General features: G+C 41.2%; 1 pseudogene across 1 annotated transcript; it reads left to right on the top strand.

Annotated features, from left to right (window-relative positions):
* The first annotated feature begins 19693 nt into the window (after window positions 1–19693).
* On the top strand, window positions 19694–27570 carry LOC308090929 (6-phosphogluconate dehydrogenase, decarboxylating-like; annotated as a pseudogene). The gene is made up of 4 exons: window positions 19694–20684; window positions 21086–21449; window positions 22797–22905; window positions 27399–27570. The product of its transcript is annotated as a 6-phosphogluconate dehydrogenase, decarboxylating-like (transcript).
* Window positions 27571–27913: the final 343 nt, after the last annotated feature.

The following is a 27913-nucleotide window of genomic DNA, read 5'->3' on the forward strand; positions in this document are numbered from 1 at the left end:
GTTTTAATTTTGTCTGTTTATTGTCTGTTTATTCCGAGGTCTTAATTTGTTGTTTGTTTGTGATTTATTCTAATTCCGGAATTTGATGTACAACTTTTCTTTTAATTCTAAATGTTTTTTGTACACATATTTGTTACAGACAGTAAAACTTTGTTGAGAAAACCTTGCTTCCATCTCTTTACATTATTGTGACTGCAAAATACCTACGTGATTGTTAGAAAATGTACTCTTAATGTTTTACTCAAGTATAAGTATCTTACAAAGTAAAAGTCCGAAATTAATTTACTTGAGTAAAGTACAAAAGTATATCGGTATTTAAAAGTGATAGAGTACTAAATACTTTCTAATGTTTGAAAATGGCAGATCTACAAGCTCACAATGCCTTGTTCACACTTGTAGATCGGCTATTTTCAAATAGCCTATAATGTTTTATAATATAATGTATTTATATCTGCAAGTTGGTAACGTTTTCAAATAATTGTGGAGTAAAAGTACTATTATTTATTTAGTTTATTCGGTCAGGCACTTTTAAGTCAGCTAGTCTCCATAGAAAAGGGTCCTTGCAGGCAGTCATCAGTGTTGCCAGATTGGGCTATTTTAAAACTCATTGGGCTGGAATAAATAGCCTTGGACGGGCACATCAAATTTGGGCTTGTTAAGTTAAAAACATGCCCAAATGTAATTATTAAATTAAATTAAATTAAAATTAAAAATTAACATATTTGGCGGGTTATTATTAGCCTCGATCATGTCACCAGACTACGCATATTTAAAGAAATAACCGAATTAAGGAGGGCTGTTTATTGAATTGGGCTGGTTTTAAGTTGTGCTTGAGGTGGAAACTCTCCATCAGATCTGGCAACCCTGGCAGCCATTTCCTGTTGTCGGAGCGCGGAGCGGAGCAGAGATAATAGAAGTCGAAAAATTCATAAAAGTAAGTTAAAATGAATAACTTGGTTCATCTAAAGGGCATTAATGTCTGGTGTTTTTTAATGCATTAAGAGGGGTCATGTCCAGTTTTTTTTTATGTATATTGACCAGCACTAAGGCACTAGCCAGCATACATATATATAATATATGTATGCAGGCTAGGCTAATGCTAGCTAAGTTATGCTATTTATTTGGCGCGAGTCGCAGATCTATAAGCCCACAAGGCTATCCTCAATTGGCATTAAATAAATATAGCCTATGGCAGTAAATAAATGTTGTGTTTTTTAATGCCATTAAGACCATTGCCATGTCCCAAGAGTTTTTTAATATATGCCTGCGTTGTGCTAATGGTGGCTAAGCTAATGCTTTTTGCCGCGTAGTGAGTAACTGATCTATAAGCCCACAAGGCTAGCATCTGGAATAGCAAAGAGGTTTGTAGATTTGCATTTTTTTTTGAGCGCGATACCACGGAGCATAAATCCGGCCTGTTGTATGCGTGAAAAACAAGTGGGTTTTTCCATGTTTCAAGCAAGTAATTCGTTATTCAAATATTTTATCTGTCAATATTTAAAAAAAACTATTCTTTAAAGCATGTCATAAAGTTTTCTTGATATCAACCGCATAGCATTAGCCTAGCATTAGCACATAGCATAACACAGCTAGCTTTAGCACATAGCATTCGCCTAGCTGAAACCTGCTAACGTGCACGTCCTGTGTTTACATATTAAAACACATCAAATCCACCCGCCTATACCGAGATATGTCGTTATCGGCTTTTTATGTGGTTTAATAACGATCACGGTAAATTTCGGTACCATCCTTTTTTTTTCTTCTGTAGTAGTGTCTCTACTGGTCAACCACTCTACAGTGCTGTGTTGAAAAGTAAATGTACGGCAGTTCATGCCCTCAAGTCTCGTTTGATAAGTAACCCATCTACTAGTACAGTACATGACATTCACACAGATGTGTTGGCAGGTACAGTATATGTAGAAATACAGCAGGAGAAAAAGGTACAATGCAACTAGGAAAAAAGTCACATGACACAAATTTCAAGAGGGACAGACTCAAAGAAGTCGAAATGTGACAAAGAAAGAGACTGATGTGGAATGTGAGTGTTTGGACAGATAACAGATTGAAATAATAAAAGATAATAGATGATAACTTACAATAACACAACACTGCTACTGATACAACATGATGTTGACAATTGTGAAATAACAGATGATGTCATCATTACTGATGTCGTAACACCTAAATTGTCTTTCAAGCCGCTTTGATCTGTGGATCTGGACATATGGACCCTCATTTATCAACGCAGCGTAAAAAACGGCTTAAAAATGTCCATATATTCGGCCGTACACCAACGTTGAAGTCACATTTATCAACGAATCCTACACAGCCGACCGAGCGTACATTTGGTCCCAGGCTTGATAAATGTAACGGCTGAATACAATCTGGCACGCCTTTAAATATTCTTGTTTCTGGTGACTCGCCCTCCGTTTTGCGACAATGGCGACTCGCTTTACGGCCAAAAAAAGAAATTATTCTGAGGTGGAGATTGACGTCTTAACTACTGAGGTTGAGAAGAACCGTTGCGTATTATTTGGAAGCCTTAAAAGTGGCATCAAGACAACTCAAAAGACGAAGGTGTGGAACAAAATTGCCGAAAATGTAAACAGCGTGGCGTTGGACCGTAGGACACCAGCAGAGGTTTGATATTCTTTTTTCAATATAGATGTTAACATTAAATAAATAAATACATGCCATGCCATATCCTCCTACAATAATATAATAATATAATCCAAAATATAATCCAAAATAATAATATAAAAGCGCTAATTTGGTCTATACCGTTCAGGTCAAGAAGAAATGGTCTGATTTAAAGATGAATACAAAAAAGCGGGTGGCAGCGCTGAGGAAGAGTCAGCTGCTAACCGGTGGTGGTCAAGTAAGTCGATATGACATACCTGAGACAAAGCAACAGGTTGATTAAACGCTAAAGCCTATATATAGATAAGGAGCTTATTTCCATTCTGATCCTCTGACCAGACTGATCCTGACCTAAAACTCAGCGAGGTGGAGGAGAGGATAGCCTCCCTCATGGGACCTGAGACCACTGAGGGCCTGGACGTGCCAGGGGGCAGCTCCAGTCAAAGTTGTCAGAAATTAAGTTCCTGTGGCCCCTGCCTGGCTTCCTGCCAAGAAGAAGAAGAAGAAGAAGAAGGAGAAGGGTCCAGGTCGTGACAGCTGCAGTCCTGGAACGACAGGATGGGATAATCGAGGCTTTAAGAGACATAAACAGATCAATCCAAAACCTGCAGTCTGCAGCGTGTTGCAAACTCGATCGACACAGTCACAGCCTGATGAATCCCAGCAGTCTCTATGGTTTAATTACTGTGATCGCCTTAGCGATCCGACAATAATACTTCATATTACTAATTGATTCATTGTACATATTCTCGAGAAATTACAAATTTTGAAGTTCAACATAATACATTTATGTAATTGTTATTTTAAAGTTTAATTTAACAATCTATATTTGTGTTTTTCAGATGCCTCGTAAGAAAGGAAAGTGGCGGGCAGGTGCCTTGAAGAAAAGGAGGGCCGACTGCCCTCCTCAACCTGACGTTTTGAGTGAGGATGCTGTGAATGACGAGGCTCATCTTCCTGAAAGTATTCAGGAGCTTGTGCATCCTTGTAACGTTCAAGCATTAATTCATTTATCTTCATTTGACCAAGACAAGACTGACTTACTGACTGTAGATGCTGTGAATAATGAGGTCGACTTACTGACTGTAGATGCTGTGAATGATGAGGTCGACTTACTGACTGTAGATGCTGTGAATGATGAGGTCGTCTCGTGAAAATGTTCATGAGGTTGTGCATCCTCATAACATTCAGGCATCAATGACTTTTGACTCTAATATGACTGAGGTTGAACCTCCTCAAAAAGGTCCACGAGGTCGAACGTCCCAGTAAACAAAATGTTTTACCAAGATTGATAGCCGAAAGGCACTTGAATGAATCATGATTGTACCGAGGTTGTTGAACCTCCTCAAAAAGGTTCACGAGGTCGAACGTCCCAGTAAACAAAACGTTTTACCAAAATGCGAAGCCCGAAAGGCACTTGAATGCTAATAATGATTGTAGTACTACAGCTAAAAAGTACGATAACTCTGACAAGCTCTCTGCGCTGTGTATCACTGCCCATGAGTATTTTGACTCAACCTTGTTGATCCATATGCTGGAAGGCAATGTGTCCCAAACAGTCTGACTGCAATATTTATGAGTGGAATTAGAAATGTCTTCACTTGGGGACCAAAGGACCTTGATGACATTCTACACACCATGGGAATATGCTGTATGCTTCCTTGAGTCGAGTATGTCTAATTGCAGATGCAAGTGGATTTGTTGCAGTTGATGAATATCCCAAGAAACTTGCACTATGTAATATGCCTGTATCCATCTGGGGGAACCAGATAATTGATGATTTTTATTCATTGTACAATTTGTGATTTCAGAGCCTGCATGTTCCAGCGGCACCCAAACTCGCCGAAGCTGTGGTGGCGCAACAGCCGTCCTCTGTCCCTGCTGCCGAACGGGTCCAGGTCGTGACAGCTGCGGTCCTGGAACGACAGGACGGGATAATCGAGGCTTTAAGAGACATAAACAGATCAATCCAAAACCTGCAGTCTGCAGCGTGCTGCAAACTCGATCTACACAGTCACAGCCTGATGAATCTCAGCAGTGAATAAAACCAAATTGTGAGTGAAACTTGTGCAAAGCGTCTTCATTATTCTTGAGCTGTTTTTTCTGTCTGCCTTGATTTTACCTATAGTTTTTACATTGAACATATCCTATAGGGTCCCATATAGTTGTTTCGTTGCCTGTGCTGTTTTATGCCAATGTTTTGAAACCCTGCATGGAGCACTTTGAGGTTTGCCAAAAAATGTCAAGTGCATTCTAAATCAAATGTATTATTATTGAGTAGCGTATCTCGGCCTAACGGTCATAATACTTACATTTTAAAAACGCCTAATGAGGTCCTCCCGCCTCTGTGCACCCCTCCGGTAGGGATTTTCTGGGGGGGTCAATGGGCATCGGGTCATCCATCACCAGCTGGTCCTCCTCCAGGAGCACGCCGTTGGCTTGCGCAATATTGTGCAGCACCGCACATGCCAATGCCAACACAATATTGCAGGCCTTGATTGGTTTGTACAACAGCGTGCCCCCTTGGGAGGCGGAACCGACTCATCAGCCAAATGTCATCCGATCAGCCCTAAGGCGCTGGTCGTTGTCATCATCATCATCATTATTATCATCAGCATTTAAATGTACCTCCTCGAGTAGAGCCAGGTCTGCCATTGTTGAGATCTGATAATTGTCAAAGCTGGTTTAAATAGGTGGCTGAATCTGAATTCATGTTTGTCATTGGTCGTTTCTGATTATTGCACCTGTTGTAAAAAAAAAAAGTGAGATGGTCTACCGACTAACGAAATAAAAGAGAACTGAACTTGCAAAAAACATTTTCATTAACTGAAAGAAATACAAACTATTAATTGCAAAAATAACAATTTATAACTAAAATAAATAATTGCAAAATAATATGAAACAGTATTGTGTGTTTATAAAACTAACGAAAACGAACTGAAATGAGATACAAAATGCCCTTTGTTTTTGTGCATTCATTTATCTGTAACTGAACATATTTTTTAAATGCTATCTTTTCTTGGGTTTTTCTTAAACAATAATTACTCAATCCTGCACCTGACTTATTTGTTTATTTTGTGCAAATAAACAAATAAGTCAGGTCAGGTGTCCGCCCATTATTAGCATTATAACTAATACAACTTTGCAAGAAGCTAATTAAAACGAACTGAATTAGAACGAAAAAAATTCAGAACGAACTAAAACTAAAATTAATAATAATAATGATTCTAACGAAAATGTTTTCGTTTACATTAGATTCTTTATTCAGTTGTTAGCTATATATTTTTGAGTGAACACATATGTTGACATGCCTGTCAGAGGGGGAGACAATGCTGCTCTGCAGGTCTAGGATGGAAAAACGTGCGCAGCCAACGTCAACAACTGGTCTCGACCAGACGTGAGATCTCAGCGTACCGTAGGATGAAGCCCACGTCAGGATATACCGTAAATTTCGGACTATAAGCCGCGACTTTTTCCTAATTTTTCGACCCTGCGGCTTATATAACCGTGCGGCTTATCTATGGATTTTTACAGCTAATGGCCACTAGGGGCCACTAGAATGCAGTTCATTAAAACACCCGCGGCTTATAGTCCAGTGCGGCTTATATATGTACAAATCATTCAATTTAGCTGCTGCGGCTTATACTCAGGTGCGGCTTATAGTGCGAAAATTACGGTATTGATAAATGCCGAAAGGTGCGGTGATCTCGCCGTACGCCCATTATTTGGGCTGCACCGCGTTGATAAATGAGGGCCATTGTGTTCTCAAAGATTTCACACCGATGGGTGATCCTTGTGAGAATAAGCAAATCAAAGGTGATGGCAACAGTTTCTTCAGAGCATTGTCTTTTGCAGTTTCACAGTGGTTCACAAACCATGTATGTATATGGCCAATGAAGATCTGTTGGAAATATTTTATTTTGTGGGGAGAACGGTGGAGCCTACTCCTTTAGGCGCGCTGTTTGGGGTTTTCCCCTCAGTGCCCTCGCTTTCTAAAATGGAAAAGGATGTTTTAGCTTTTGTCACTCTATTGGCCAGGAGACTCATTTTAATTAATTGGAAATCACCTACTTCCCCCTCTCACACTCATTGGATAAGAGACATCTTGTACTGTCTAAAACTGGAAAAGATAAGATTCTCCTTAAATGGCTCCACCAGTAAGTTTGGGAGGGTATGGGGTCCATTCTTTCAATTTGTCCGGAATTTGAATCCATCTCTGATCGGGGATACGGATACGTGAGGTCTGGTGGATCATTGATATGATGGGTTTGCTGTGACGGGGGTGTTGTGCTGTACAGTGGATTTTAGACGTGACATTGATATGTAATGCTTGACTGATGTGTTTGTTCTAGTTTTGTTTTTGTCTTGTTCGGTCTGTGTTTGTTTTGATACTTTTTATATGTATATATTTTTATATTTTTATTTTTTTATGTTTGTACCTGTCCTTTATGTTTTGGGGTGATAATTCAATGATTATTGTACTTTTGTATTTTATTGGTTGCACTAAGGAGCTTTTTTACATACCTGATTATTTGCATTTAATGCTGAACCCTGCTGTGAAAAACCCAATAAACAAAGGAAATATTTTAACAAAGGAAAAAAAAGGAAATATTTTATTTTAATGTGGTGTCATAATTAAACTCATGATATAGTCACACTGACTATCAACAATATAAAGAGATGGCACTTCATGTCAAAAAGGTTACCGACCCTAAAGAAGAAGTTGACACATATATGCATATGATCTGGTAATGTCGCATGGTATATCCATTCAGGTGTAAAGTTATTGCATTTATGGAGAAATGGGTGGGATTCCCTCTACCCCCGCAACCGCGGCTCTGTCTACTAGGTAATCTCTCAAGAACAGATTCTGCACTGCGTTGGAATCTGTCGTGAAGGCTCGTCATAACATGTACACACTGGGCTACAAGTGGGCGTGCCTTCAGATCAGGAAGCAGGCCGCGCTTTACCCAATCAAATGTAGTGGGCGGGATTCACATGTCCGTCGATCTTTCCCCCTCGAAACAAACCCAAACTAATTTAACAATAGCGTCCGCGGAGCAGACAAAACCACGGAAAGATATTCACATTTTAACTTACTCTTTCATCATAGAAACAAGTGGGCTTATAACCAAAACGATCCATGTTCTCTGGGAGAAGTGGTGTTAGTGTTCCGTGTAGAAATATTGTTAGTGGGAATGAAAACATAGTGGCACCCACCGGAAGGGAAAGCTGAAGACAGACCTAAACCCCGGTTTCCTTGTGCACTGGCGTTACGTTTTCTTCCGCCCAGAGCCAACAGACATAGAACAAACAGCAGAGGGCGCTGTTTTTCATTTTCAGTTGGCGATGGGTTCCCAGATTGTCTACTAGGTGACAGGGCAGCGGTCTCTGGTATAACTAACAACACATTCACCATTGTAAAAGTTGGACTTGTTACAGCTGCCAGAATCCTGCTTGTGTGAATGTAGAAGGAAAAATGAAAGAGACAAGGGACAGATTTTGGATTTAAATGAACAAACAAACATTGATCCTGATAGAACATCAGAGCTATAATGCATATCCTCAGATGGTTGTGAGAACTTCTCTGCAATCAATATTTTTCCATTTGTATTGGGATTGCTAAACTGCATTTATTTTGTATTTTATTTTTATTTTCTTGGAATGGCTGTATTATGTGTTTGTTTTATGCTGTGCCATTGAGTCACATTCTGTACCACTTTGAAAAATAAACATTTGAATTACAAAAAAAAAAAAGAAAGGTTGCCGAACCCTGCTGTACTACGTTTCCAGCAGTAGTTAAACCATTGTATCAATATAGCTGTGGTAGGTTGTTTAAAGGACAACTTTGTTTTTTTACAACCACGGTTTATATTTTAGCTTGTAATTAAGTAAATAAAAGATGAGTGTAATTTTTTTTTTTCATTTACTGCTTTCTATAGTTTTAGCAATTTTCGCGATCTTTTTTTACAGTGGGCGGGGGCATTCTGTCCGGTGGCTAAATATGTCTTTTTTTACACAATAAAAAAGGTCCTGTGGTCCTTGATGGCCAGATGTGAGTTATTGGGGGCTAGAAGAGCTACTGTAAATAATAATAAAGAAAACGCCGGGTTATTGTGTAAAAAAAGACATTTAGCCACTGTACAGAATGTCCCCGCCCACTGTAAAAAAAGATTGCGAAAATTGCTAAAACTATAGAAAGCAGTAAAAAAAAAATGCTTTTATTTACTTTAATTACAATCTAAAACATAAACCTTGGTTGTAAAAAAACAAAGTTGTCCTTTAACCTTACAAATAGGACGCTACAGCAGGACTGCGGTGCACAGAATGTGATGAAGAGCTACAGCAGAGTTGTGATGTTTACTTTTGTACCGACAATATTTACATATAACCCCACCCCCCACCACAACACCACAGGTCACCTCAGGCTGCTAGGCAGTAAAAGCAGCCTACAGGTGTTCACTCAAGACCCAAAAGATTAAGTCCTCCTCATGACTCAAACCTGCAAAAATGCAGTAACTAACCACTTGATAAAAATGTAATAAAACTGCCAATCTACCAGCTCACAACTGTCTCAAGCAGCTATTTTCACCTTTTTATGACTTGTGTTTTTTTTACAATTCTTTAGAACTTAAAATATATTTATTTTAGAAAAGAAAATTTCACATAATGCACGTTATCTTTTTCTTCATCTTTTGACATAATTCAACGTTTTTGTGGGAAATGTAGGCCTATATATATATATATATATATATATATTTCTCCTATGACACATCACAGAAACACCAGGCTGGTAAAATGGGTCCCATCGCACAAGAAACAATGTGTCAGACACCAAATCTCAACTGGTACTGTGACATCTGACCGTGATCTTCTCTTTGCAACTAGCAGCACTTGTCTCCCACCTGGTATATATAGCCCCAGACCCTACCACCACCTCCACACTGAAGGGCATTGTGGCACTCCCTCAACGACTCCAAAAGACACATATACCCCATCTAACAGCAACAGCATTCACAGACACACAATACAAATGACTATTTAGCTAATACAAGTCAAAACAAATGTACAATGAACTAAAGAATATACCAAACAACAACAAACACTCCAACCACCCCCCTCTCTCTTCCCCGACCACTTGGTACAGCCTGGCAAGGTCATTGAGAGTCTTGACGAGATGATTGACATCAGCTGGAGTCCTGTGGCTGCACCCTCATGCATAGAGGTGGACAGTAACAAAGTACATTTACTTGAGTACTTTACTTGAATATTTTTATTTTTGGATATTTATTATATTCACTCCTCTACATTTCAAAGATACTATGGTACTTTTGACTCCACTACAGTTACACTTAAGCCCTATTTCAAATATAGTGGAAATAGCTGATCTACAAGCCCACAGCTTGTACATCGGCTAGTTTCACTATTATATATATTTTTTTTAGTTTAAGGAAAATCTAAGAATTAACTTTTTGGAATGTCAATGCACTGATGTTAAATAATAAAACGTACTTTGCAATTTAAATATTTGAATATGTAACTATTTTATTTAAAGCAAGTACTTTAACTCAAGTACAAATTAGACTTGTAGTGGAGTAATATTTGACCAGGAGTATCTATACTTTCACTGGAGTACTGAGGTTGAGTACTTTGTCCACCACAGCATAATCTTGCCATACAATGTCAATGTGCGCTAATGTCAGACAGGCATGTCCATATATGGGCATATTTATCTAGACAGACAACCAGAAAATAAATAAATTATAAGGCATTCAAATGTGCTTCCATTTGGTGCTGTCATTTTTCTTTTAGAAAGCGTTACTATTTGGTTCCATTGTGTTGCAGCTGTCATGGTTTTATTCTTTAAAAAAACATTGATATTTGCTTTAATTTGTTGTCATGCCATGCTTTATTTTTTTCTTGTTGCATTAGCTGTCATATTTGTATTCCTTAGATAGCATTAATATTAGTTAATTACCACAATTTTATATAGTCAACATTTCCCATAGCTGTCATGTTGTTTGTTTAGAAGAGAAGTTGCCATGTCATTTCTTTATTTCAAAGGAATACGTGTTTCGTTTGCGAATTTGTACTACCTCCCCTCCCTCATTCAATGTTAATTCCCTTTAACAGGCCCTTAAGTGGAGGGACAGAATTTAATAAGTTTCCAAATGGATGTTGGACAATGATAGAATTTAATACGTCTTCAAATGGGTGCTGGATAATGGAGGTGAAGGACTCTGCGGTTAATATTGGTTGGCACTGGCATGTTTAGTTTGCAGCTCTGAATCCATGGCTCCGTTTTCCAATGAAACACGTTTAATCCATGAAGACCTGTCTAAATCCTTTTCTGAAAAAAATGATGTTGCTATATCAGTGGTCCTCAGACTTTTTCATATATTTTGTTCCAGGGACCCCCAGAAGCAAAGATTTTAGTTAAAAATGTTTGCTTTAAATATATATATATATATATATTCAAAGATTATAAAAAAAATAAATAGCAGCTCTACATGCTCACAAGGAGCTCTCCTTAAAGGGTTAGTTCAGATTTTTTGAGTATTTTCTGTAGGAAATACTTACCATTAATGTAGTGGTTGCAAAGGTATTAATTGATTGCCCGAGTCCCGTGGTCAGAGTTATGGTCCGGTTCTGATAAATATGAAGTAGTTCCGGTAGATTAGTAGATTTGGTGGGGGCCGCTCAATAAAAATAAATGAATTAAAAAAACTAGCGTCATTTGTATTGTTGACCTATTTCTACCATATAGAGCAGGTTTCGTTCAATTTCGACCGATCTGTCACATGGTACTAATGTTTGTGTCCAGAATCACTACGCCGCGGCAGCCTACTCACGCACAAAATATATGACACAAAAAATAGTACCATGTGACAGAGGGGTCGAAATTGAACGAAATCTGAACGAAATCTGAACTAACCCTTTAAAGGCTATGGGACTTTCGAGCCTTTGCGCTCGCACCACAGGCCTCTCGTCTGCAGTAAAAATGAAAAATACACTTTCGCTACTCACCAAAACAGACGGTTCTATGCAGTTGAAAGCCAACTCTACGAAGTGGGAACACTCTGAGCCCTCCACCTCACGTCTAAAATATTTTTTTTGGACAAAATGTTAAATATTTCACCGGAAGGAAAACATGTGTTAGTTACTCCGCTGTGCCCTCTACAGATCCAGTCAATGGAATGTTTCTATTGACCAGAGCTAGCGCGGCACAACGTGTTCGTGCCACGCTATGAGCTTGTAGATCTGCTATTTTTGAATAGCCAAAGCATAAAACAATAAAATAACAATAAAGTGGTTAAAATCTAAAATGACACAGATGCTTTCCTGGTTTTAATGGGTTTAATGACCTCCTAACTGGGGTCCTTCCATTAACCTTGGCATGAAACAAAGGCAAACAAAGTAAATATTGGGATATCGTTGCTGTCGGGGCAGGAACCTCATATCTCCATTATTTAAACTTTGTATGTTTCATCATACATTAATTCCCCACTTAGTTGTACAAGAGGGTCTAAATACTACATTGCAATGTGATGCGCTGTGCGCTTGCAGATCAGCTATTTTCACATTATTATAACATTTTGAAAGTATGACGGAAAGCGGTGTGTGTGTGTGTGTGTGTGTGTGTGTGTGTGTGTGTGTGTGTGTGTGTGTGTGTGTGTGTGTGTGTGTGTGTGTGTGTGTGTGTGTGTGTGTGTGTTATAAATATTGAACCAATGAAAAGTACTGTATTAACCATATAGGACACAGGTTATTTTTCTTCCTTCCATTTAACAATATTTGTTGAGTTCTGTATTCATGTTAATTAATGCTCCCACTTTAGAGGAAAAATTACTCTTTCTTTCTTTCTTTCTTTCTTTCTAGTTGTATTTATAGTTTGTAAGTACCCAGCTAAACACTGTCAGTGTGAGAGACTGTTGTTATTCATTTCACTGGTAGTACAAATGCTACTGAAAGACACACACTGATAAACCTTCAAAAAAACACATTTATTGATCAAAACAAAGTGTTCTACCTCTCCACGGGGGTCACAGTTAGGTGGGCGGCTGTCAGGATCATAATTTCAGAGCTGTAAACCAACAACTTCAACATTCCATCAGTAATTGATTTCCTTTTATTTTTGCAAATGATTAAAAAGTCCACCCAAAAAAAAAGCCCAGAAGAGCCACAGGATGTGGGCGGGATGGGGGTCGTTGTTGTGGGCATAAATTCAGAGCCACAACCTGCAAGAAGGAGTTTATTACTGGATGTATTCGTGTTTTAAGGGTAATTCAGAGCGCTGGGATGTTGGTCTGCAATGCTCAAATTTATCCCGGAAAATACAAAACCCCAGCAAGGATACAGTGCGTGGTCAGTGATCACTGTCAAAATGTAAGTACGGCAAAGCAGCAGTGTGGTGTCACCAAGCCCTAACGAGGGCTGACGTTCCCAATGGCAGTGGTGTAAAGTAACTAAGTACATGTACTCAAGTACTGTACTTAAGTACACTTTTGATCAATTTTTTACTTTACTGGAGTGTTATCAATTTTCTGTACTTTTACTTCTACTCCACTACATCTCAGAGGCAAATATCGTACTTTTACTCCACTACAATTATTTGGAAACTTTAGTTACTAGTTACTTTGCAGATATAAATTATTACATTATAAAACATACATTAACCTTTTTAGCCCTATTTTATATATAGGCTATTTGAAAATAGCAGATCTACGAGCTCACAACGCATCGCGATGCGACGCGTTGTGAGCTCGTAGATCTGCTATTTTCAAACACTTCAGCACTTTTACTTTTGGTACTTTAAGTACATGTTGATACCAATAATTTTGTACTTTTACTCAAGTAAATTTTGAATTCCGGACTTTTGCTTGTAACAGAGTACTTCTACATTGCAGTATTGATACTTTTCCTTAAGTAAAACATTTGAGTACTTTTTCCACGACTGCCCAATGGTGAAACTACTCCCGACAAAGCAGCAGTTGTGCGTCACCAGCCCATATGCAAGGGCAAAGCGCACAAATCGCAATGCCCGCAGCGGCGGGGACCAGGTTGTAGCGAACCTCTACGCGTGGTGAAGTCAGTGAGTAGAAAACTCCAGAAGGTATAGTGCTGTAGCACACAGGGGCTGCGCTGATGCGTAATGAAACAACAAACTGAAGCCCGACGGGGCCAGCTTTGTTTGGAGGACACACGTGTTGAATGTGGACACGCACCCGCCCGAGGAAGAGCGTGGCGACATGCACCCACAAACATAGCGGGAGACAGACGGCTAACGCGTGCGGGAGGCACGTGGCGCCGTCGCCCGTTTAATTAAAAGATACCTGGTCCCCCTATGATTCACTCCGGTCCCAATGTGATGCATGCATATTGGCTGGCTGCTCAGCGAGCACCGCGTGGGGCGGGGCACTCGACCCAAGTCGACAGACATTCCACGAATACAAAACCAACCACCTATTCATTACAGATTTGTGTATTGGGAGATGACGGACAGAAAGTTGCAGACGCTGTGCCTGGCTGGCAGCCTTCATGAAACTAATGATTAAAATGTAGATTAGTCAAACAAACAGAGGGGAAATTTGTTCCAAGAACCGATTGGTTCCGAGATTTTCTTTTCAAATGACAGACCCGAACCGAGAGGGAGCCGTCGTGAAAAAAACAGACTCACCCAGACGCTAATAGGACCCGTGAGGGGAAAATAGCAGGGCCGACAAGCTTATAACGTTCAAGTTAAAGTCATGAGCTTGTGCTGCTTGTCTGCAATGTTTTAGACTTCCCAAATCTTAACAAACCATCACAGACAAAATTATCCATAAAAGGATATATGTCAAATATCAATACAAACCAAATCAATCAATCAATTGAACAGAATATCTAAATGTGAATATTAATTCATGAGAAAGTCAATATTGTACATTGAAGAGTAGATAATATCTGTAATAGCTATTTCCCTTAAATATAAAGACAGCAAATTACTTTTACATTTACAACGTGGTCTTTATCCAGAGAGCTGTTTACAATTGTCTTCTAACAACACATTACACAGAACACACATGCTTATTGTAGTTAATTAACAAGTAAGACGCGCGAACGCGGGCAGCGAACGCAGCTCGAAAATAACAATAAGAAGAATCGAAAGGAATGAGCAATTGTAGAGAAGTGGGTGGTACAGTTTTTGTCTTTTTTAAATTGTTATGTTTTTTTTCTTTTTTTTCGTAAATGTTTTTTGTCTTTGTAGTTTTTGCCTTAACCTATTTAGACCGGGAACGCATCTGTGTCATTTTACATTTCTTTGGCTATTCAAAAAGAATAGCGCATCCTACCTGGGTCGCGTTTTTTTCCCCCCCATTCTGAATTCCCATAGACGTGTTTAATATCGCGTCAAATAAGAACTGTGTTCCAAAAAATAAACAAATGACCCCGGCGGTTAGCCGAATTAGTTACATTTTCGGCAGAAATCAATCAATCAAATATGAGTGACTGACTATCTTTAAGGATACAGAGCCTCCTCCCTGACAATATCGGCGAGACCGTTTGTTTATTTTTGGACCACAATTCTTATATGAGACGATTCTAAGATCTAAGATTCTAAGACCCAATGTTATTCTCCATAGAGAAATTACTTCATCAACCCAGGGGATGAACGAGTGACGTCAAGGCCTTCTGTACAAGCTGAGCTTCTAAATCTGCTATTTTTGAAAATAAATTGTGAAAATGAGATGTGTATATGGACGTGATGAGATTTGTTGACTCAACGCCAATTCTGTGAGTTAAATTTGGTGAGGGAAGACTGTCACTTCAGCAAAAACACTACATTTGTTGACAAAGAAAAGTTTCTGTTGAAATTCATTGACCAGACATCCTATAATCCTATAATAAAAGAGCATGACTGACTCTTTTTGATGGTTTGATGTCCTCACACACACACACACACACACACACACACACACACACACACACACACACACACACACACACACACACGCACAACTTAAACATGTCCAGCATGAACTCACAAGCCTGTTTTGTTCCACTGGGAGTTTCCTTTCTGTGTTTAATTCCCCAAGGAGAGCCCGGTGATAGTGTGTTGTTATGTTACATTCTGCCTGTGTGTGTGTGTGTGTGTGTGTGTGTGCGTGCGTGCGTGCGTGCGTGCGTGCGTACGTGCGCGCGCACATGCACGCATGTGTCCAGGGCTGAGTGCCCACACACACTCCCCCTTTCTCTCTCTCTCTCTCACACACGCACGCACGCACGCACGCACGCACGCACGCACGCACGCACACACACACACACACACACACACACACACACACACACACACACACAGACACACACTTTTACATTCGTGCAGGTACATGTGGTCCCTGGCTAGGCGCCTCAGACAGTGGGATGTTTTTTTTTTTTAAAGCAGCCTTTCAGAGCGTCTCTGTCAGTCCCAGAGGACAGCCTGCGTTCTCTCTCACCTTGGATGTGAGAGCAGCGCCACGACACAAATGAGACACTGCTGTGAACACATTCCTCCTCCTCGTCCAGTCACTTCTCAAACACTGAAGACTGCAGCTTAATACTGCAAGGCCTGACAACAGCCAGTGGTGGAAAAGTAACTTAGCACTTGTACTGAAGTATTGTACTACTGTTTTACTACTTCTACTCCACTATATCAGTAATATTGTACTTTTACTCCACTAGCTGTGTTGCAGTTATACATTCAGACAATGTAGTGATGTATTAAAGGTAGGGTAGGTAAGGTAGGGTATTGAAATAAGTGTTAAGGTCCTTTCACACGGCAAGCGGCCAACGCGCCTATGTAATTCATTTTCAATGAGAGGCGGGCGATTACCGCGCAGGAGGAAAAAAAACAACAATGCTCGCGGCGTGATCACCGCTGAGCGGTACCGCCCGCGTGAACCGCCATGTGTTACGACCTTTAAATAGCTCTATATTCTGATAGCGTGTATCAGTAAACGAAAAAAAACATTTTCAGCACAGGATACCAATTTTATCCAATCAGGACAGAAAACACAGGATAAACAAGTGAAATTGGAAGTGATGACACAAAGAAATGAGCAGACACAACATTGGAACTGGAACACTATAAAAATGAAGCTGATAAATGGGTTCTCTCTCCTGATTGGCAGAAATATTGCCACCCACCTGAACATGTGTTTTCTGTTTATTAAAGAGCTGGAGAGACATGGAGACTCCTGTTGCTGAACAAACACTCTATAGCAATGATTACTATTACTATGGCAATATAGTCACCCGTCTCAAAATATTTTCTTCAAGGAACCCCCCCAGAAGCAAAGATTTGCACAAAATGTCAAGATTTTTTTAAACATAGCAGATATAATACAAGCTCACAGAGCGTTACTTTGTGCCACAACTGCGAGCTGTTATTCTCCATAGAGAAATTACTTTACGAACCAGGGCATGAACGAGTGACGTCAGGACTTCTGTACTCTATATAAAACCTAGTGTTAAAAAATAACTCTTTTTTTTCCACCATTACAAACAGCAATTGTGTGGAGAGAGAAGGTGAGTGGAAATGGTTAAACGGCACTTGGTGGTCGTGTAGCTTTGTAGCTGCAGTTGAAGCTGCAGCTCAACTGGGATTGTAGCGTTGTAGATATTGATATTCATCAAAAATGTGGAATGCCCTACCAAAAGGAGTAAAGGAGTGTAAAACCCTACTCACTTTCAAAACTGCCCTAAAGATACACCTTCAGGAGGCTGCAATTCGAAAATGGCCCCTGTCTAAGTCTTAACCTACCCCCCCTACCCCCCCCCTCCTTCATTTTCCTCTTTTGTATATATATATATATTTTTTTCTCTCTTCATACCAGTAACCTGAAAGCTGATAGTATGACATTCTGTATAGTAGTGTGTATATCTATCTGCCTCTTATATTTCATCATGATTTGTGTGCATGGGGTTCTCATCTTAAACAAGCTTAGTGCTTAATGAGGGTTTCCAGTTTAGTAGACCTTGTATTGTGAATTTGTACTTCCATGTACTGTTATGTACTGTCATGTACTATTCTCATGTCTTACTAAATAAACTACATCAATCAATCAATCAATCAATCAATCAAGCAGCTACAAATGGCAGGCGTGACTTTGTATCTTTGCTTCACTGGCTTTAACGCATTGACCGCCCAGAGTTAAAACATCGTTTTTCGTCCCCTTGCCAGCAAAACGAGGGATTTTACTGTACCTTTGACAAATCATGGAATATTCTCCGCCACCACCCGCACCACGGAGATCGCCTCATTACACGTACAGGGATCCGGTAGAATAGTTATTTAATTTTTTTCCAGAGCTATGGCCAGTTCAATGTGGCTTGTTTTGGCCTTAAACAACAGAAAACCGAGAAAATTTTACTTTTTAAAATCATTTTGCATGAATGGAAACTAGCTTTTTTTTTTTTTTTTTTATCACGTGATTTCTGGTTGTACTCTTCCTCGGTGGTGCTTGGATCATTCACAGGCTGCAGAGCAGCGCCCTCTGGTGTAATCACTGAAAACATGTTTTGTTTTTTAAGACGTAAATATATTTGGCAGGCAATGTATTAAAAAGGATGGCAGCCTGTAGCTTTGCATCTGCTGGCGTGATTACAGCATAAAGTGATGCACACATTCACTTAGGAGTCCAAAAATAAGAAATGGACCATTCTGCATAATTAATATTTATTTTGATGCCTAATGCTATACCATTGTGGCATTGCTCCTGTTATTTAAGTAAAAACAGCCGCAATCCACGTTCAAGGTGTAGGCTATTCCCGTAAAACAACTAGACTGGTAAAAAAAATCTTAGTTTACGCAGATATTTCAACTTCCATCACAATAAGTTGATAGGATATAGTTTGGTATTATACGTACAACAGTACTCTCATCTCAGACAGTGTACAAAGTATCTAAAAGCAAAGTTTCAAACTCTCACTCTTACCCAAATAATAATACCAAAATCTGAGCATAGGAAAGCAATATTTATTTAATAAAAGGTACAGCCATGCATTGGTATTTAACGAGGCACACACTTTACTAAGCCTTTTGGAGGTGTTATTTTGGCAGGCAGAATGCCAGGCATTTCAATGACCTTTCCAGAAGGTCACGCCAACACAATGCGTTTCTCACAGAATAACTTGTAATGGAGGTGAAATGGATTCTGACTGAAAGCATGTTGACTTTAGAAAGATTCCATTTCCTCTGCCGTCTCATGCATTCACTCACCATGCTGTGAAGAACCAATAGAACTTTGTTTTCGTTAGTTTTACTTTTTACCCCCATTTTCTACCCAATTGTATGGATAATAACCCCATGCACCAATCATGTGCCTGACCACACCTTAAGAACAATACACCCATTGGCGCACAGACAGACAATGACCAATGTTCATTTATTCACTCACTCACTCACTCACTCACTCACTCACTCACTCACTCACTTTAATTCAGAACACTTGTGCACTAACTGCAATGGCACCTGAGCAAATCGGCTTTGTTGGGGGATGCATGGCAACAGTTTGTGTTGTTGGTAATGTCAGACTAGAGCTCAGTTGCACCGTCTGAAGACACATCGACGTGTCCACACCGGAGAAACACCTTCAACGCCCGGGGATTCGATCCCGGGTCTCCCGTGTGGAAAGCCAACATCTTAACTACTAAGCCAAATGGAATTCCCTATTGCTCGGGGGAGATATTAGACTTTCAGGCCATCAGGCTGAGGTTGTGAGCCACTCTGCTACACTCACCCCCCTTTTGACCTCCTGCCACGGGGAAAGCCGATCACGGGTTTCGGCACCAATGTAACGCCTGGGATTCAAACCAGGGTCTCCTGGCTAGCTCGCCAAATTGCATGTAACACGTGTAACACCTGTGTGTATAATAGACTTTTGACCACTACCATATAAGGTAATAATCCGGGAATAGTAATCAATAAGGTTCGGCTAATGGAGCATTTAGGAGTAAACAATGATGAGACCAGACAGTATGTATGAATAAAAGAGGATCGGTGGTACGTGCGACTGTCACTGCAAGACGGACAGCAGCGGGACCCATCAAAGAGCACCACCATGGCACAAGCAGATATCGCACTGATTGGTTTGGCTGTAATGGACCGGAACCTCATTCTGAACATGAATGACCGTGGCTTTGTGGTTTGTGTGCTTTCAACAGAACCGTGTCCAAGGTGCATGACTTTCTGAAGAACGAAGCCAAAGGAACCAAGGTGATCGGTGCAGAATCTCTGGAGGACATGGTGTCTAGGCTGAAGAAGCCCAGGAGGATTGTGATGCTGGTCAAGGCTGGTCAGGCTGTGGATGACTTCATCGATAAACTGGTTCCTCTTCTTGAGGCTGGGGACATCATCATTGACGGAGGCAACTCTGAATACAGAGACACAACACGGCAGTGTAGGAGTCTGAAGGAGAAGAGGCTACTGTTTGTGGGCAGTGGAGTCAGCGGGGGGGAGGAAGGAGCACGCTATGGACCTTCACTGATGCCAGGAGGACATAAAGAGGCCTGGCCACACATAAAATACATCTTCCAGGGCATTGCTGCCAAAGTAGGAACATCACCATGTTGTGATTGGGTGGGTGACGAGGGTGCAGGTCACTTTGTGAAGATGGTTCACAATGGTATTGAGTATGGAGACATGCAGCTCTGCTGTGAGGCCTACCACTTGATGAAAGACGTCTTGGGCATGGACCATGACGAGATGGCACAGACTTTTGACAACTGGAACAAGACAGAATTGGACTCCTTCCTCATTGAGATAACAGCCAATATCCTGAAGTACAAGGACTCGGATGGGACACATTTACTTCCAAAGATCTGCGACAGTGCCGGCCAGAAGGGGACAGGGAAGTGGACTGCCACCTCAGCCTCACCTCAGTGAGTATGGCACACCCGTCACCTTGATTGGGGAGGCCGTCTTTGCCAGATGTCTGTCTTCTCTGAAGGATGAGAGGGAGACTCATAACAATATCAACAATGAAACATCAGGTGCTTGTAAAAAGTGTATCTGCTGTTTCTGGGCACAACAAAAAATATTCATGTTTTAGTGCCTCCCAACGCAGCTCATTGGCTGCTGCCGACACAATATATGGATAATAATCCCATTTATAACACTCATTCATTCACTCACTCACTCACTCACTCACTCACTCACTCACTCACTCAGAACACTTGTGCACTAACTGCAATGGCGCCTGTGCAAATCGGTGCACGGTTTGTCTTGTTGGTAACGTCAGACCAGAGCTCCGATCAGCCTATATAAGGTGCGAAGATGCCTTTAGAGGTCCATTTTGAGTATTGCTTAGACAAAGGTTTTTATATACTGTTAACAGAGTGTCTGGACGAACAATAGACAAAGTGAAGAGAAGAGTATAAGAACAAATCTTAAACCCCCAAAACCTACACTCTGTCTTCATCACAGCTCATGTCTAGCAGCAGCTTTGACGATGATCCACCGCTCCTGGAAGGAGTGACGTCAAAGCCTCAGGTCGTCTCATGTTCTGAGTGTCCGTATGCCTTCACATCGCAGGTCTTCTTCTACAAACACATGAAGAGGAGCCATGGTGACCTCTACTTCCAAATGCTGAGGAATGGACAGATCCCCTCAGCCAACACCTGTCAGAAAACAACCAGCTCTGTAACCAGCCAGAAACAAGGAGACAGAGACGAACCAAGTCAACAACAGGTTGCCAAGACTTTAACTCAGCCAGGAGAAGTAAAGACACATCAACTGACTTACACTGGAAAGAAACCCAGCATCTGTAAACAGTGTGGCAAGAGTTTCAGTAAGTTAAGTGACCTGAATATACACCAGCGAGTCCACACGGGAGAAAAACCTTTCCAGTGCAAACAGTGTGGCAAGAGTTTCAGTCAGCTGGGTTCCCTGCAGAAGCACCAGCGTCTCCACACCGGAGAGAAACCGTACGGCTGTACACAGTGCGAAAAGAGTTTCAGTCAGTTACACCGTCTGAAGACACACCGACGTGTCCACACCGGAGAAAGACCGTACCACTGTAAACGGTGTGACAAGAGTTTCAAAGAGTTAGGGACTCTGCAGACACACCAGCGCATCCACACCGGAGAGAAACCCTTTCACTGTCAACAGTGTGGCAAGAGCTTCAATCAGTCAGGTGCCTTGAGGATCCACCGGCGTGTCCACTCCGGGGAGAAACCGTTCCACTGTACACAGTGTAAAAAAGGTTTCAGTCAGTTAGGTACAGCGAGAAGACACCAGCGTATCCACACTGGAGAACAAGTCAGGGCCTAAGGACGACATGGATCACATGTGGATCTCGGACGTCATGTGACCAGCCTGTGACGTCAGTCATTTTTGACGTATCTATGATGTATGAATCCAAATATGGGCAAGATTTCGGCCACGTTCAAGCCATTTTGACTTCCATTATTATATGTATAAACTTAACTTTCTTTTCAAACACTTGCAGCACCCGATGTCAGGCAGGTATGATGCACTATATTAGTAGGCTACCTGTTGTCAGAGTACTTAATGCAGTATCAGATAACAGTCTCTAGTCTATGACGCAAGTAGGCCTACTATGCTGTCATAATGACGAAGCACCAACTTCAGAGTTGGGATATCTCTATATATGGGCTTGTCTTTCAACAGATCATCATGGGGAGAGTTCAGCGATCTCTATATATGGTCACAAAAAAACATTGACACAGGCTCGCCAAGCCCTCCGGTTGAGCAATACCTGTTGTACCCATTGTCAGGGGTAGGCTAATACTTGGGGGGGGGGGGGGGGTAGGTTAAGACTTTGACAGGGGCCAGTTTGGAATGGCAGCCTCCTGAAGGTGTTCTTTTAGGGCAGTTTTGAAAGTGAGTAGGGTTTTACACTCCTTTACTCCTTTTGGTAGGCCATTCCACATTTTTGTTGCATAGCATGAGAAAGAGTTAATTCCCTTGTTTGTGCCAAATCTGGGTTGAACATGATCAGTGGAGCTGCCTCTGGTTTTGTGATTGTGGACTTCATTTACGTTTTTGAAGTATTTTGACAGGTACATGGGTATCCATGTACCTGTCAAATGTAGTATGTTGTGGTGTATCTTGTAGACCAGGCCCATTGCAAGTTGCCGTACTCTGTCCTCAACCCTGAGCCATCCAACCCTAGTGTCAGCGTTGGAGGCCCAGTCGCGGATTAGAGCTGGTTGCCTGAAGCCCAAACCTGTGTTGCACAAAGTCCTAGTGGGACTCACCCCAGGCGGCTACCCTCGCCCTTGGCAAGGAAAGCCCAGGAACATGACTGGCACATCCCTGCGTGGCACCACAACGAGAGCAGTGCCTACAAGCAGACTCAAGTCCCGCCATCCTCTACAATAGGCTCTATGCTCAGCAGCCATATTGGAAAGACACGGGGCTGCTTCCTTACCTCCTTCCTTCACAGGTGTTACCAATGATGCTAATTAAGGTCGTGTTCCATTCTGGTCAAACAGAGTCAGGGTGCTGCTGTTGTGCATGTTGTCTCACTGGAAACACTGGTACTCCAGTGGGTCTCAAAGTGTGGTCCAGGTTCCCTCATGGTTCCTTGAGAGGGTTCCAAATGGCCTCTTACGGATGTGTAACTCTGAGAGTGTACAAATGTGTACGCTCTCAGAGTTATTGGGGTCCTTGAAATTAAAACAAGTTTGAGAATCACTATGCTACACTTTAAATGGAACAGAAACTTAATTAGAATCATTGGTAACAATGTATTTCCAATATGGCTGCTGTGCATAGAGGTGGCATAAAAGATGCTCCATTCTATACTGAGGACCTGTCTAAAAGCGCATGGCTGGCATGGAGAAGTAGTCAAAGTAGTCAAAGTAGTCAAAATATCTGATCTACAAGCTCACAACGTGTCACAAAGTGGCACGTAATGAGCTTGTAGATCGGCTTTTTTCACTAGTTTGGGTTCTGGAGAGACATTCAATGTCTCTTTCGGGTCTCGAGCAAAAATGTTTGGGAAACCCCTGGTCTATGAGGTCAGTCATCAAACCCCTGGTCTATGAGGTCAGTCATCTAACTTTATGATGTATTTTGTGACGTCTCCGTGTTTGCTCAAGGATTCAGCCTGATCTGACCGGCATTGCCTTCATAGAATGACAGTTAAATCTATCAGAAAATAGAAAACATATGTTGTGAGAAGAAATTATGTGGAGGTATTTCCTTTGCCAATTTCCCTTCGCCAACTGGCAGTGTAGCACGAGGAATTTGGCACTGATTGGTCTGGCATGTTTGCCAGATTATCCCTGGACACGCATGCACACGCACACACACACACTCTCTCTCACACACACACACACACACACACACACACACACACACACACACACACACACACACACACACACACACAGAGAGAGAGAGAGAAACAGACTTCACAGAACATTAGTTATCGATCTATTTTTGTAGACAGCCTCCATCCTTACAGAGTCATGTCGTAGACATTCTCAACCATATAATAATAATAATAACAATAATAATACACCACTGTTTCTCAACGTCGGGTCCGGGGTCCACCAGGGGCCCAAATGGACCCTTATGGGTCTGTAAATCTGAGAGTTGTATAAATGGAACCAAATGGACCACGGGTTCAAATAGAGCTAGGAGAAAAGAAAAGAAAAGAAAAGAAAAGAAAAGAAAAGATGTCAAGGAGAGGCAAAAAAGTTTCTGTGGTCTAAAGTATATCAGACTTGAGAAAAAGGGGACAAAAAAAGGAAGATAATCATTGGACTACACCAATGGTTCTCAACCTTTTCAGGCCGCGACCCCACAGAATATTCCAATTTGAACTGGGGACCCCCAACGCTGACAAGCACTTGGAATTGTAGTAGTTGAGACATCTTCTCTACCTTTAATTGAAGCCCGGCCCCAGCCAGCCGTATGTCTGTGTTTGTATGCGGACGATACAAACTCATACAGCAGCAGTTGTCCAATTATCTTCAAACCTGCCACAAAAATCGCTCATGGCTCTGGCATGACAACCGTTTACTTTTCCAACTTTACACGTGTCTCCACTTCTAATAATGAATATAAATGTTTGCCATTTTCCCCCACGTTTAGTCCCGTAGGCGGCGCGCACGCTCACACACAGGTTTTTTATTTACCGACCGAGGCGATATGCTGTAGTACTTACACGTTCTACTGCCCGTGCACCGAGTCACACGGCGCACAGAACAAACAAACACCACTTAGCCACAGACTTAGTAGCTGTGCATAGCTCTGCTGTCCGGCAGCAACCAGCTAACTCCAAAATGTGAATTCTTCAGGAAATGACTTTTTTTTTTAACAAAAAGTGGAGTTAGGAGGTTTTGTTCATCATTGATAAGAACAGCTAAATGGACCTTCAAGCTCACAATGAGGTTGGAGGTCAAATGGGGGGTGGAGCCTGGAGCCAGCAAAACCAGCTAACTCCACCCACCCTTTGGTGGAATGTTCAGGTAGTTTGCTTACTCTGAGATGCAGTGGAGCAGAAGTAAAAGTATTGAAAATTGGAAGTACTCCAGTGAAGTAAAAGTACCTCAAAATTGTACTTAAGTACAGCACTTGAGTACATGTACTTAGTTACTTTACACAACTATCAGTTCAATAAGGGAAACGTCTTTCAGTTTCCACATAAGGGACGATTCCTTATGTCAAGGGACAGTTGGCAACCGTATTTGCATTGTGCTCCTGTCTGAAGATTCAATGGAACATGATATAAAGAGTTTCCCAGGAATGAACACAACCAGTACAAAGTACAGAATGGATGCCAGTTAACTCTTCTCTTCATTATCTAAGTATCAGTGTCCAAAGAGATAAAACCCTGCATTTGATTATATTTACTGGCACTTCATTTTATTTTATGTAATTAAATTCACAATAGTTTATTACCTTTCCCTGTTACTTGTTTTATGTGAAAGTTAATGGGAGTTTAAATTGTCTCACTGTTAATGTTTTAATCTGGTGCACACCGATTGGCAATTGCCCCAAAGGGTTTTCCATCACCTCACTCTGAAAATCAGTGATTACACAAGTGACTAGGCAGAGGTTCCATTATGAGAGAGATTATGTTTAGTCATTACTGGAGACAGAGCAGTGGGGAGGGAGGGAGAGAGAGAGAGAGAGAGAGAGAGAGAGAGAGAGAGAGAGAGAGAGAGAGAGAGAGAGAGAGAGAGAGAGAGAGAGAGAGAGAGAGAGAGAGAGAGAGAGAGAGTCCATTTCCCATACACACTCATTAAGCAGCACTATGTAACTTTTTTGTAATTAATTATTATGTAACGTTGTCCAATCTGTATGGAAGAGCATGTTGATACGATATAACTTATACGATTGGGGTGATAGAATTTTGTGTACATGCTATTCTATTGAGACATTTAGATCATGTCAAAGGTTATGTCTTACCTAGACACAGGATCTGACTCGAATTTTGACCTGATGGTCAAGATTTGTATCCCCCGAGCAAGCAGGGGGATACATTGTGTGTGTGTGTGTGTGTGTGTGTGTGTGTGTGTGTGTGTGTGTGTGTGTGTGTGTGTGTATATATATATATATATATATATATATATATATATATATATATATATATATATATATATATATATCAAATAGCGGTCCATCAAACTGGAGGTGTCCTTGAAATAAAATTAAATTAAGAAGAGGTTCTGGATCTTCTTAAGCATTTTTTAATTTATGACATACTTTGAGAAAATGTGGGAATTGACCCATTGTCAGCCGCCTTCTTTTTTTTAAGATTATTGTTGGGGCTTTTATGGGCTTTTAGAATGTCCCAGGACTGCGTCCAAGCACCTCGTACACGTGCGGGGGGGGGACCAGAGATCTGCCGAACGGGAGGACACAGAACTCGTCGTCTAAGACAGTGGTTCTCAAACCTTTTCATGTCAAGGACCCCCAAAATAATATGTATTTTTAAGCATCCCCAGGTCGAGCATGGCAAGCCAGTCGCCTTGGAGGATGGCCTGTCAGACACTCAGCACTGTCAACATCCTGGAAAAGCAATAGGGGTCTCAAACAGGACCCAAGTTCTCCCACACAACTATCCTTCTCCGTTCTCTACACTGGCTCCCCACTTTTTTCTGTTCTGGCCCCACAGTGGTGGAATTAACTTCCCACTGATGTCAGGACAGCAGAGTCACAGCCCATCTTTCGCCGCAGGCTGAAAACCCACCTCTTCAGGAAACACTACCCTTCCTCTTTGCCTGGCCTACTTGTTGTTAACTAGTTGTACAAACTCTTGTTTTATTGTTGTATTGTTCTATTGGATCTTGTTTAGTCGATACACTTATTTGTTTTAGCTCGTGCTCATTTGATTTAGCTATTTTGTCTCATCTGTTTATGAAAGTAGGTAGCTGATATATTGCACTTTTACCTTAGCGTTAGGTATACTCTTGGTTGCTTGTTTTAGCAGGAAATGCACTTAAGACTTCTGGTGATTAGTAGTTTCGTTCCCTACCTATGTTGAATGCACTTATTGTAAGTCGCTTTGGATAAAAGCGTCTGCTAAATGACTGTAATAATAATAATAATAGTAAAAACACCGTTGAGCCCCTGTGGATCCAAAAGGCCAGTTGCTGCAGCTCCTCAATAAGGTCAGGGTTATTATAGTCACGTAAGTTGGCACTGATACAGTGACAGAATAGCCCCTGTGTTGGTTATAGCCATGGCTCTCTGCATCTTAGCCAGTAAGGCATCTATCTTCTGGGGGCGTCCACCTGTTTTGTGTTTCCTTGTTTAGGCCCGCGCGCCCCGCTGTGTCATCTAAACAGATCCATGGCGTAGCAACGCAAATCACGCGATTATCTCGGGATGAGAAGGGAGCTCACTCCGTGGCTTCAAACCGACCACGCTCCGGCGTGGTCGGTTTGAAGCCACGGAGCCACCACGCAGAATTACACCCAGGTGTGTAAACGGCCACGCCGTAAAACACCCGTATGGTGCACTCTGTTCACCCCCAGTGGTGGAAAAAGTACTCAAATTCTTTACTTAAGTAAAAGTACCAATACTTGCAGTATAGTAAAAGTCCAGAATTCAAAATTCACTTGAGTAAAAGTACAAAAGTATTGGTATCAAAATGTACTTAAAGTACCAAAAGTAAAAGTACAAAAATGTTTGAAAATAGCAGATCTACAAGCTCACAACGCGTCGCAATGCGACGCGTTGTGAGCTTGTAGATCTGCTATTTTCAAAAAGCCTATGTATAAGATGAGGCTAAAGTGGTTAATGTGTGTTTTTTTAATGTAATAGTTTATA

Source organism: Gymnoscopelus braueri (assembly GCF_963280865.1).
Source record: "Gymnoscopelus braueri genome assembly, chromosome: 8".
In the NCBI taxonomy this organism is placed as follows: domain Eukaryota; kingdom Metazoa; phylum Chordata; class Actinopteri; order Myctophiformes; family Myctophidae; genus Gymnoscopelus; species Gymnoscopelus braueri.